The 12,476-nt window shown below is 39.8% G+C and overlaps 1 long non-coding RNA gene across 1 annotated transcript in view; it reads left to right on the top strand.

Annotated features, from left to right (window-relative positions):
* The first annotated feature begins 1,375 nt into the window (after window positions 1-1,375).
* The window catches only part of LOC109287904, a 16,675-nt gene continuing 5,574 nt past the window's right edge, over window positions 1,376-12,476 (top strand). The window contains exons 1-3 of the long non-coding RNA XR_002095003.1: window positions 1,376-1,695; window positions 8,499-8,599; window positions 8,697-9,638. This is a non-coding gene — a long non-coding RNA (uncharacterized LOC109287904). The remainder of the gene's footprint in view (window positions 1,696-8,498; window positions 8,600-8,696; window positions 9,639-12,476) is intronic.

Raw genomic sequence — 12,476 nt, 5'->3', positions numbered from 1 at the left:
TTGTGAAGGTGCTTGGGAGAGAGGCCCTATGATTATCAATTAGGGTATCAGTGCAGGCAATTGCTTCCAGCAGAAATCTGCTTCTTAGCAAAACAAGTACTTGTTTTGCAACAGATTAGCTTGTGTGTTTTGTTTTCATGAGCCAGTACTTTTCTCTGTGGATGCCGTCTTGTGCTCTAGAATCTAAGGTTTCATTTGAAACAATATATTAAGTGGCTAACCCTTATGAAGAAAACCTTCAAAGACATCTTTTTGACTCTGTGGGCAACCTGTACTCTGCATCTTTCTTAAATAAAGGGATAACACTGAAAAATATTGACAATGATTTGAACATTAACTGTGGGAACTTTCACTGGTAAAACAGGCATAAGAAGAAGGGGTAATTACATTATGAAGATCAGCATAATATGCTGTGAGAACCACTGCATTTTCCTGTTGGGGTTGCGGGCAGACTTTTGGGACAGTATGATCTGTTTTCCTAAACTACTTGCCCTACAAACATTTGGATCAGATAACCTCAAAGCATTCTATGAATCTGTGCGGCAGCTTTTGACCAACACAGTAATTTTACATTTCAAAACCACATTTAAAAAAAAAGCTTTGCTTTGTGTTACGTTTAAGCATCCCTCTGAAACAGAGCTATATATCAGACTCATTTTTCTCGGAGACCTATAATCTTGCTGAAAATTAAATAGGGTCATCCTACCCCTGAAGAAAAATACTGGTCATTGTTTGTGTGTTAAACAATTAGACCTTCACATGTGTCCAGTTCTGAATAAACTTTCTTGGGTTTTATCTAGCTAATGATCTCTGAACAGATCCTTCATCTGTATTAATGAAAAAGCAATGGGCAGAAACATGTCCTAGTGACTTTTGTGTGGATTTTTCTCCTTCATACGATCCATGTAGTTAACTATTTTTGGTACAGACATAGCAACAATTCATGTGTTTCCCCCTGAAGTAGTAAAATATGCAGCTCTTAATTATTTTTTTGAACTGCATGTGTTATATTTATGACCAAACCTTTCTTTTTTAACCTTACACCTCTGAGTAGCCCAATTGCATTCACTTACTTACATAGTAAAAAGAGAGAATCATGACTGTAAACTTTTAGAGGTAGTTACAAACACTCCAACTCTGTCCAGTGCAGTCCCAAGTCACTGCTGATGCTAGGGAAATGGTTGATATTAATGTGCATATAAATAATGTAGTTGAATAATAAACAAGTGCAGGCTGATATGATTGAACAAGTGCTTGCTTGTTTTCTTATCAGTGAATGGACTAAAAAAGGCCTGGGAACTCAGCAGCAAGCTGGATCCTAGTTGTGCTATAAATAAACTGGTGCACATGAATATTACACAATGAAATGGCAACATTTATCATACAATAATTCACAGCTGTTAAAATATCCCATAAATCAGACATCAGTCCTTGTTTCACTGTCCTTTGAAAAAAATGACCTCTGTCTACTGAGCTTTCTTTTACTACAAGAATAGCAAGTGGTAAGACCCTGAACTCCTGTCTTTTCAAACAATTGAATGCATATAGCAGAAAACTGGCATCAGCAAGCAAAGCAGCTGCATACATTCCAAATATTGCTCTATTTAAAGCATCCCTTAAGCTCACAGCAACAACTACAGAAGCAAACCTTTAAACTTGTCCATAAATTCAGCAGGGAAGGAATGGCAGAGCCAGGTAAGAAGCACCACTAGATATTATTGTAGAATGATGTATATTTACAAAGTATAACAATATAGCCTAAAGATATTTTGTTAATCCTAAAATACTAATTTCTGTCCAAAGCACAGCATATTTCCCTTCTCAATAAAAGGCACTGCCAGCTTGAAAATTAGTTCAGCTAGAGAAATAAAGCAGATTTGGGTTTCTATCCTGCTTCTGAATATTTTTTTTTACCTGTTTTTGCAATTTTGATAATCATATTTCTCTCTCTGTGTTTCTCTTATTTATTTTCTTCTCAGCATGAAAGAATGGAAAGCTTACTGGCTCTACAGGTTGAAGCTGAAAAGGACTATATAGCAAGTGTATCACAGATGCAATGTAGTAAACACATAAAAAAGAAAACATTTTTCTTTTGGTCTTTTTTAGCTATTCACATTTTTTTTTGTTTTTTAATAACCTGTCATAGCAAGCTACTTAACTAGATGTGTGCTTCTTTATGTTAATTGGATCCCTGTCACACAATTAGACTGGTATGATCATGCTGAGTAATGTATTTGATATACAAATACATTCCCTAATCTTAGGCTGTAGTCACAAAGGCAGAGTAAAACTCTTTTTGTGTCTGATATGATCTACAGTACAGCAGTGTAGATTCAGTGGCAGAGAACAGAGAAATCATGAATGAATTTTTCACTGATTACCTTTAAGAAACAAAATGGGAAAAGTGCATTTTTTGTGCACAGTTGCTTGTATTTTACACCATTTTCAAGAGCTTTGCCTGAAAAGTAGAAAGTTAACTATGGATCTAGAGTTTGGTTGGCACATATAGTTACTAAGGTTATTTTTTTACTCATAAATAACAAAGTTTAATAATATGCTGTTTATGTTATAAAAATATATGATATAAATATATCCAGTAAAAACTAGTAAAAGTATTTTTTGCTATTACTATAGTTATCGAGCACAGAGAAAACTGCTAATCTTGAATACATCTGCATGGTGAATGACACTTTTTATTTCCATCCATTATGAACAATTAGTAATAATGATTTGTCATTTTGCTCCAGAGATCAAAATACTTTGCATTGGTAGGAAATTAATATTCATAGCTCCATTTTGCAATAAAGAAGTGAAGGAAAAAGTGATTTAGTTAAGGTTTCCTGCAAGATACTGGTGGAGCCTGGAATTTTCCCAGTTCCAAATTTTCAACATGATACCCTTTCATCTAGACCTTGCTGCTTTCTTTCCAGCAAGGATAGAGGTATGTCTTTTCCCAAAGTCCTGAGTCCTGCACTACAAGCTGAATAGGATTTCTTCAATAAGGGCCTTCACTCCTTAATTATTGAGGGTTGCAGACAATAAATTGGGAGGCAACTTTGCTTACATGAAAAAGTGAGGAATGTAATGATTTTAAAATGTGAAGGTGGCTGATACAATCAGTCCCAGAGTTCCTGCTATATCAAGTTTGTTGGTAAAATTATTTGTCACTAATGCACAGAGTATCTTCAATAACATTGTCCATGAGACTTAGCATCTGGGTAGTAGACAGCTTGAGCTTGTGACATCTAGGCGTGTATGGGAGATGGTTTATCATCATCACTGGTAGCATAAGCTGGGTGGGGGCAACTGGGGTGCCAATCCCAGGTGCAGATCTAGAGGTGGCACCAGAATGGCTGCCACCACAGAGCCTGTGCTGCTGCTACAGCCCATATTGTGGGAGCTTGTGCCAAAGCAGCAGCAGCCCCTGATGCTGCCCTAGCTGCCAAAATATAAAGTTATGCTTCTCAGCCACACCACCACCAACAGAGCCTTTTAAGCAGATTTATGTTATCATCATTCTAAGTATGCATGACTACACGGTGATAAACTGTTTAATCATTTTATTGACACCATGCAATCTTGATGCCTCAACCAAGCAGTCAGTTCAGTCTGAGCTAACTGTCAGCAGATGGATTATTTTGTTTCTGCTGATCACTTTCTAGAGGGAGCATTTCTTTTTCTTAGAATAATACTTTTCCACCAACCAGATATCTATCTTTAATTGTTGTGACCTTCTGCTTTAATCAGAAATTCTTTGTCTACCGTACTATTTCCTTGTAAGAATGGCATTCCCTTATGGCTCTTTGATGATTTCTTCCCAAGAAATTTAAATTCAAATTGATAAAAAACCCAAGTCCCCTCCCCCCCCACCAAACAAATAAAATAAATCCCATATATTACAAGAGTAGCAAAACAAATCTAGGATATATAATAATAAGTACATGCATCTTCTGGGTAGGGGAAGGACAGGCCGATTATAGTTCCTGAGTTATGTACATGTTCTTAGCCTCTCACAGTATTGTCCCAGAACACATACAGTAGTTTCTTTTTCAGAATTCTTTTGGAATAAACCTGCCGAGGCCTGTCATCCCAAGGAAGTGCTAGGTTTTAGAAGCATTTATGCCTTTCCTGTATGGGTTATAGTATGGCAGACGATTACAAGAAGGCACAAAAAGGGGCAACACCAAGAGACTGGGGCACAATGATTGCTCCCTTATTGCACTCTGTAGGTACACAGCACCCCAGAGCAGCCATGGACAGGATAGGGTATGGCTTCTTTTACTCTGACCCAGGCCAAAAAGCCAGCTGACTACCCAGGGAAAAGTAGGGCATCAAACACACTCCTCTGTATGGGGTCTCATATTCCAACCACAGGCTACCCATGAAGTAGTGAAATATCCAGACTAGTGGCCAGAGAGTAGTTTAGTTATTTGGGTGGATGTACACCCATACACACACCCTTCACAGCATAGAATATGAAACGATCTGTCGCCTTAAATGAAATATGGAGAGTCTGCTTGAGGTATTTAGTGAAGGGAACATAAGAGACAGAACAACAACCCTGGGCAACAGGAAAATTGGTCTCTGCCCCTGCCATGCCTGTTGACGTTGGTCTAAAGTAAAATGGAGCCTTTTTGTGATTGCCTTACTAACCCGCATAAACCCAGTTCAGACTCAGGCATCTCACGGGTACTGGGAATTCTCTGAGACCCTAGTCATAATCCTATGTCAGTGGGAGTTTTAACTGAACCTGTATAAAACTCTGGATTAAAGGAGGAATCTGAGTGAGTGATCAGCTGTCTAAAGCAGGAGTTGGCAGCATGTGGCCCACAGGCCAGATCAGGCCCACAGCCATTGGATCAGGATCACAGAGCCAGAGGACTCTGCTTGTGCCCACACTGGGGCTGGGTAGATTTCAGCTGCACCCATGCTGCTCTCACTTCTACCTGCCCTCCTGGCTTCAGTCTGAAATGGGCTGCATGGTTTCAGCATTGAGTTAGTAGCAGAGGGCTTTCCCTGTACCCATGCTGCTGGCACTTTCTCCCAGCCTCCTCTACCAAGCTGGGGCATGAGAGTAGCTTCCCGTCAGTAGGAAGCTGCACTGGGGCTGGGTAGCTTCAAGCTGTGCCTGTGCTACAGGGGGATCAGGAAGAAGCAGCAGCAGTGTGGACACAATTTGCAGATACCTGGTGTGGCTCCCTGCTGGCTGGAAGTTGTGACTGCACTGCAACTGGGGAGCAAGGGACTGGGGAAAGTGGTGGAGGCACAGCTGCCAGCTGCTTGCTCCCGGGAAAGCACTTCTGCTACTAATGTTCCCCAAACCCACCTGGCCTGTATTGGACCACAGCTGTCTTGTTCTGGCCCATGACATGTAAAAAAGGTTGCTGACCCCTGGCCTAGATTATACATTTCAGATTTCTCAGTGATCCTTGTAGCCTGTAGACCCTTACTCCTTCAGATACTTTGTACTTGAGGGATCCTTGGCTTCCCCAGAATGACTTTTAGGAAGGAACACTGCAGGACTGGGCTCTTCCAAGCTGCTGAACTATAGAGATCAAAGCACATAGTGTTTACCCATCATGTGCACAGAAGAGCTTCCATGTAGTGAGAAAAACAATGCATGGGGTCCTCCCTCTCTTCCCACCTCAGAATGCATTGAGGAAGAGGAAAAACAAGTGCAATGGGGCAAAGACAAAACATTACCAGGGTGCGGATGCTGACTGGCTCATGGGGGACATGGCAAAATTTTGAGTTGCTCCTGCTGTCCACCACATTCTTGATCCAAAGTCTCCTGAAGTCTACAGAAATGTTTCCGTTGGCTTTGGAGCTTGGATCGCTTCCAGGGGAATGCTGATTGCTGCACCTAGGTTGTTCTTCTGCTTGTTTGTCCCCTTCCCTTGTGGAGCTGGGGGAAGCTAGGATTGCTTCAGCATGCTCATAGCACTGGAAGGTCTGCCTCGAAACAGCTATTTATAATCAAATACCATGTTTGGAGGCTTCAGTCACTCGCACTAAGGGCAGAGAGAAATGTTTACCTCCAATACACAGCTGCCAAAAATATACAGTTTTTTTCCCCCTCCCCTGCCACTTTCCTTTAAAGCTTTAGTAATTGGCCATGGTGGAGAAACAGGACACTTAATATGGTGGCCCAGAGAATCCCCTTTCTGGATGCCTAACTGGAGTCTTACTCATGGGCACAAGGTCATACTGAAGTTTAAGATTTGGAGATTTGGGGTCAGGATGGAATTTTCCCCCAAGTCAAATTGGCAAAGACTTTTAAGGTTTTTTTTACATTGCTCTCTGCAGAGAGTTTGTCTGTTAGGATATATATAACTATAGAGTGTGTCTCAAAGTCTGTCCATTGGTTCAGAAAATATTTGGCATAATCATATGTTATTTATGCTGGGGCCCTTAGCATTGGTGACAGCTTAGTCTCTCCTGTTCTCTCTGCTTATGCTGTCCAGTTTCATCTCCTGGTGACTGCAATGCTCAAGTGTTATAACAATAAGTGTATGCGTTCAAAACTTAATGGCTTCTGGTATGCAAGAGGTCAGACAGAGGATCTAATGGTCTCTTCTGGCCTTAACTTCTATGAAACTATGAAACACATACTTCCAATGATTCCTGTGAAACATTACTCCTCGCAGCCAGCTGCTTTGTGCTTCATGACAAATGACCGGCACAGAGTTGTTTCTGATCAACCAGCTCACAAAGTCTGCTGCTATTATCTTACTTACTTCATCTAATTTGGACTTCTAGCAACAAAGCACCATGCTCTGCAGCCCCACTGGCAAGTCACCAATGTGCTCTGTTAAAACTCTCATTTGTGCCTCTGCAGACTCTAGCCCTTCATTTGTAATACGCCCTTTAAGAAATATGGTAGGCAAAGAGAAATCATTCCCTGAAGTGTCTCCCCCTTAAAAAGAATCAAATGTGACACAGTATCTATGAAGGAAAACATGGTTTTTGAATTTCCCTGTGGGACGGTGTAATCAGAATCCTGTAGCTAAATTGTATATTTGGTCTATGTGGTTATTTATATATATTTGTCATTCTGTTCTGTATTTTAGATAAAGGTGTAATAGTTTTTGAGCCTTGATTTCTCTCTCTCTCTCTCTCACTTTCTCTCTGTTATGTAGCTTTAATAATATAGTGGAAGAAAAACCAAAATACAGAGTATGTCTCAAAGGCTGTCAGTTTTTGATTCATAAAATGTTTGGCATGGCCATATGTTATTAATTAACCCATCAAAGGTTTCCAATGTTTTTCATTGGCAAAGAAAGTTTCTCTGGTGAAAGAGAATTAACATGATCTCATCCTAAGCTCAGAGTACTGCTGCTGATGTCATACTTTCTTAGCAAGCTCCTGCAGTACATGCTTGCAGTTTACTGGACTCAGTTGGAAAATATTTATTGAAATTCTGATGAACAGAAACAGATATTCACATTTTTTTCTTTTTTCTAATCCTATGTTGCTTTATGAAAATCTTCGTGTAGAAGCATCATCGTAGATAGAAATTAAAAATCTCTTAGGCTTGCAATTAACTTGTCCATGTACTAGCAGCTAGCACAGAAAAGCCGTCACATTGTTTTGGATCAGATTGGACCAGAGCAGCCAAACTGATGGCATATTCCTGTCAATTGAATGGCAAGAAATTGTGTGCCGCATCACACACACAATTTCCCCAGGTATCCTGTATGCTATCTCTTGTTTTATTTGGAAACTGAGACCTGTAAGTAAGATCACATTAATGGGTAGCCACCACAGCCCTCACCACAGTATATTGCCTTCACATTTGGCTAAAAGATGGTTCAGTGTCCATGTGCACACTGGACTCCAGGAAGCTCAGGGAAGGGTAGTGAGTCCTTGAGGGTAATACCATGGTGAACCATCTTTTGGTGATGTGACCTCATACCATGCAGTGCCTGAGTGGCCAGACTAGCCTACAGTATGAGCATACACTGAGGATATGTTCTTGACATCCTGCTTGGAGCCTTTGGGCACAAATGTGATGCTGAAGAACCGTCATATTTTTAGTTTAGTGGTGCCAACCCAATAGGAATGCCAGAAGGTGTGTATGCAGGAGGGGGATTGTCTCTTCTGGGAGAGCTTGTGCGAGTAAAGCTCTTATAGCCCATGCTGATAAAAGGGAGGACCATAGTTCTGTACCCTCTCCTTCAGCTATCCTTATACCTGCTGGACAATAGAAACTAAAGTTCTGTCTCTGCTTTTGCTATGCACCTTTGTAGTTAGGCCAGCCAAGATATGGTGAATCTAATGGTTGTACATTAATGGTTGTACACTGTTTTCTCTTGATAGTAGTGACAGCAGTAATGGTGATGATGATAATACTAATGCTAGCTTGGTGTCTCAGAACTCTGTTGTTTGTTTTAAGATAATGATAGTTTTTCATGTTTAACTTCATGGATTTTAGAATTAGTATAATGTGCCCTTACTATGCCCTTCTCTGAATAAAAATCTATATTCTCTCTCTTCAGCAGAAAATCAATACTCACGTTTTGTTATACCTGCACTTCTTGTGGTTGGCTGGATAATTGGTTGTGCATTAATGGTGTACATTGTCTTCTCTTGATTAGAAGTAAGTGATTTGTACGCTGTATGTACACATATACAGTTAACACTTACTGAAGTTTGCATTGCTACCTTTTAACTAACAGATTTTTTTTGTCCCACAGGAAAGAAAATTTTGCAATGATGTCGATTAGAAGAACCCAGAAGTTTAAATGGAAATCTTTAGTCGTTAAACTATGTGCTGTACACGTATTTTAATATCACAATGTAGGATTGAATATGGACTTTGTCCAATGTAAATGAGTGATGCTCATTAGAGATGAGAAGACTCATCCTGCCATTTTTCTAATCTTTATGTACTTCGGGAGTCTGATCATAGGTCCACCTATCCTCCAAACTACAAATTGCTGTCATCTTCAATTGTCAGCATTTTGTAAACAGAATCTTTATTTTTGATTATAAACACACAGTTCCAGCTGGAACTGGAGATCTGCAAATAAACCTATATATTGTGATATATGGTAAAGCAAATTACATGGGATGTAAGCTATCCCTAGCAAATAGATTGGTCATTGTTAATTTTTTGTTATTAAAAAACAGGAATCAAATTATAATGGAAATAGCTCCTTAAACTCTGATACATAGGTTCTAAATAAATTTTCCAAAACAAAATCTTATTTTGTTTTTTTTAAATCTTATCATCCAAAATAGTAAAAATCCATATATTGAAAGGACCAGATACCAAAAAATCCACCGGTCCACTGGAAGATAAAAGATAGAAAGAAAAATCTGCTATATTGATATGCTAAGCATTCTATATGTGGCTTGCTAGTGTAAATATGACTTGGTTCTTATAAAATTAAAAAACTTAAGTTATTCTTCACTGATAGATGTCAAAATAACCATTGACCATTTGACTCAGAAGACTAGTTCTAGGGCCCTGTTTTACTTCTCACTCATTATCAAGTTAATTCACTTATGCCACTTATTAAAATAAATGGGACCTGACTCAAATGGGAGTTAGACTAGGTCTTAATATAAGCAGTTCCACTAAAAACAATAAAACTATATGCACAAGGAGAGAAGAAAATGACCTTTCATAGCAGGTAATCACTCTCATCCTAGGGCCTATTTATGTATGTTACTAAACCATCACCAATTTTAGCTCAGGCATTGCGATGATGAGAACCTGTGTATTGAATAGCAGAGTAGTTGCAGGCTGGGAGTGAGGCATAGCTATGAGGGAAAGCATACACAGTAGATGCACTAGTTGCATTAATCACAGATCTTTATCATCACTAAAAATGCATGGCACTAATGCATTAAAGAATGCATTACAACTTTATGTAACAAGTTATTGGTGTCCATCTACTAATTATAGCCACCACTCTGAGGGATCAAGTGCTTTCGGTACTTCAGTTTGATACTTTGTTAGCATCTTGTGGGTGGTGCCCAAGCCACTAAAGGGAGGAAGTAGCATGAGTCTGCATTTCAAGTCACTACTTACTTGGTAGTGTTCAACAGGGAGGATCTATAAAGATGTGTTGGTACTCCCTACCCATGTGTACCAACACAGTGACATCATCAAGCTTGCATGCAGCTGTGGAAGCTATCTCATATTCACTAGATAGGAAGAGGGAAGTGTCAGGCGATAAAGTGCTTCTGAATATGCTAGAAAGTGGTAGGTGAGGAAAGCTGTTGTGTTATTTCACTGAACATTGTTTTGAAGAGGACTCTAGCGGTAAGAAGGGGCTTTGTAACATCACCTTGTCCCCACTCTACTTTACAAGATTTTTGATGATGCTCCAATTTTCCACCTGATGTAAAGGAATTCTTAGTGTAGCTACATTTCCCTCTCCCCTGACATCGCAGGGGAGAGGTGTTGTAAAGCTTTCCCATGAACACCTCCTCTCATCTTTCCGAGAAAGGCCTGATAGTCACTCAAGCTTGGAAGCTGAATTCCTCAAAACACCTTCTGGAGACATTTGTTTACCGGAAGCATAAGTTTCTATAAAAATCAAGGAACAATTGGATCCATCTAGATGCCAGCCTTCTCTGAACATACAGCAGTCAAATAGCCAATGGTGTCTGCTTAACACGGGATAAAAACAGACTTTCAATTTCAAATATGTGTAGGGGGGTAGAACAGGGTTGCCAGCTCTGTTTGAATCTACTCCAGAAGGTTTCTGGAATGCCAACATGCCCACTACACACAATGCCAACATGCCCGTGTGCTTGCATATATTAGTTACAGATTACAGTGCATAGACTTTGCATCAGGAAGGCAAATGCACACTACTATTGCATTTTAAAAGCCCACTGGGCTGTTGTATAGATCAGATTCAACATGTAATATTTATTTTAATGAATGCCCTATCATTTATCTCCCAGGTGACTCTCAGCAGTCTCCTGGAGATTTATATCTAACTCCTGGAGGCTCCAGGGCAATCATGAAGGGTTGGCACCCTAGGGCAGAAAGGGCACACATTGTAAGGAGCAAGACCCAGAATGGCAGTAAGAATCTTACCCTGGGGCAACAGAGATGCATGGAGGAAGGCATGATGATAGAGTCCTGGGGATCAATCATGCCCAAAGTGTGGGGTGGAAATATCAGGTGTGTCTAAACACCTAGGGAGCAAATTTCTATTTATTTTATTTGGAGTAGCTACATTTGGGTTCCATGCTGATTTTAGCTGATTTTTTACTCATGGCAAGTGCTTATTTTAGGCAAGACCCCTCTGAAGTCAGTAGTTACTTTTGTTTCTAAGAGCAGCTAGATTGTCTCAGTGGCTCCTGGCTAAATAACAATATTGTAGTGGGCCCTTAATTTAGTCCACAAAGTTTTGAAGAACTAGAGAAATTCATACTCATAGATGTTACTTGTCACCAACTTTCAATACCAGGTTTTCTTTTAAAACATTGCTTCTGGTTTGATTGCCAATGCACTGGAAACCCTACTGTAGGAACACCTCCACAGTACAATGGTGCTTTTTGATGGTTAAGAATTGTGCCCTGCTGTTACCCAAGTGCTTTGGGACATAAATTACCATCATCCTCAAAATATCAGTTTGTAATCCTGTCTGCTTACAAGCCCATGGATAAGCCTTCCATGACAGCAGTGCATACTTTGCTTGAAAGGTTTGCTTGGCCTCAGATGCCATTGGCACAGCAGATGATGTAACACAGGTAACTCAACCTGTGACTTTCTGAATATTTCCAACAGTTAGAAATGGCTTTGGCTTCTTTTTAGCATAGCTTCTACTTATTTCACCTATGCACTCATTTACTGGGATTTCCAAGGGCAAACCAAGATCAGATGTATAATACAAGAAGTACTCACAATAAGAGACCAGCTGACATTCAACTTGCTGTCTCAATGTAATGCTGTTGTCCATATCAGTTGGGTTGAAACAGTTGCTTGGAGTGGATTTTAGGGTTAGTTTGATAACATCAAAATAGAGTTAGATGTTAGCATATTTGTCTGACTTACTTTTCTTAAAGGAACCCCTGTGAGGTAAATAGAATTGGCAAATTCATAGTTTTGTTTTAAAGATGTTATTCTGGCCTTGTGCCTGATTTTAGATCCCACTGTGTTTCCATGGATGTTTTTCTAACCAAATAAAACCTCAAAGGTAAGTTCCTCTTTGCCCATTGACTAATGAAGGCACAAAATAGAATTTACAGTGATTTTTAATCAGAGCCGAACCAAGCTAATTTGGTCCGTCTCCCTCCTCTTTTCCCCCTCCCCAATGAAAAACATATAGTTTCATGACCACAGTCTTCTCTATGATCTTTTCCTCCTGTACACTTAACCATGCTCAGAACTCTAATAAAATGTAAGTGGTGGAAATTCAGATTCTCATTAGAAAGGCAGAATAGTTACTGCTTTGTGTTTGTGTATGCGTGTGCGTGTGTGTGCATGTGCACAAGTGTGTGTGTGTGTG

This window comes from Gavialis gangeticus, unplaced genomic scaffold (genome assembly GCF_001723915.1).
Source record: "Gavialis gangeticus isolate Ggan-Ray unplaced genomic scaffold, GavGan_comp1, whole genome shotgun sequence".
Classification (NCBI taxonomy): domain Eukaryota; kingdom Metazoa; phylum Chordata; order Crocodylia; family Gavialidae; genus Gavialis; species Gavialis gangeticus.
This window is presented reverse-complemented; position numbering and strand designations above follow the sequence as displayed.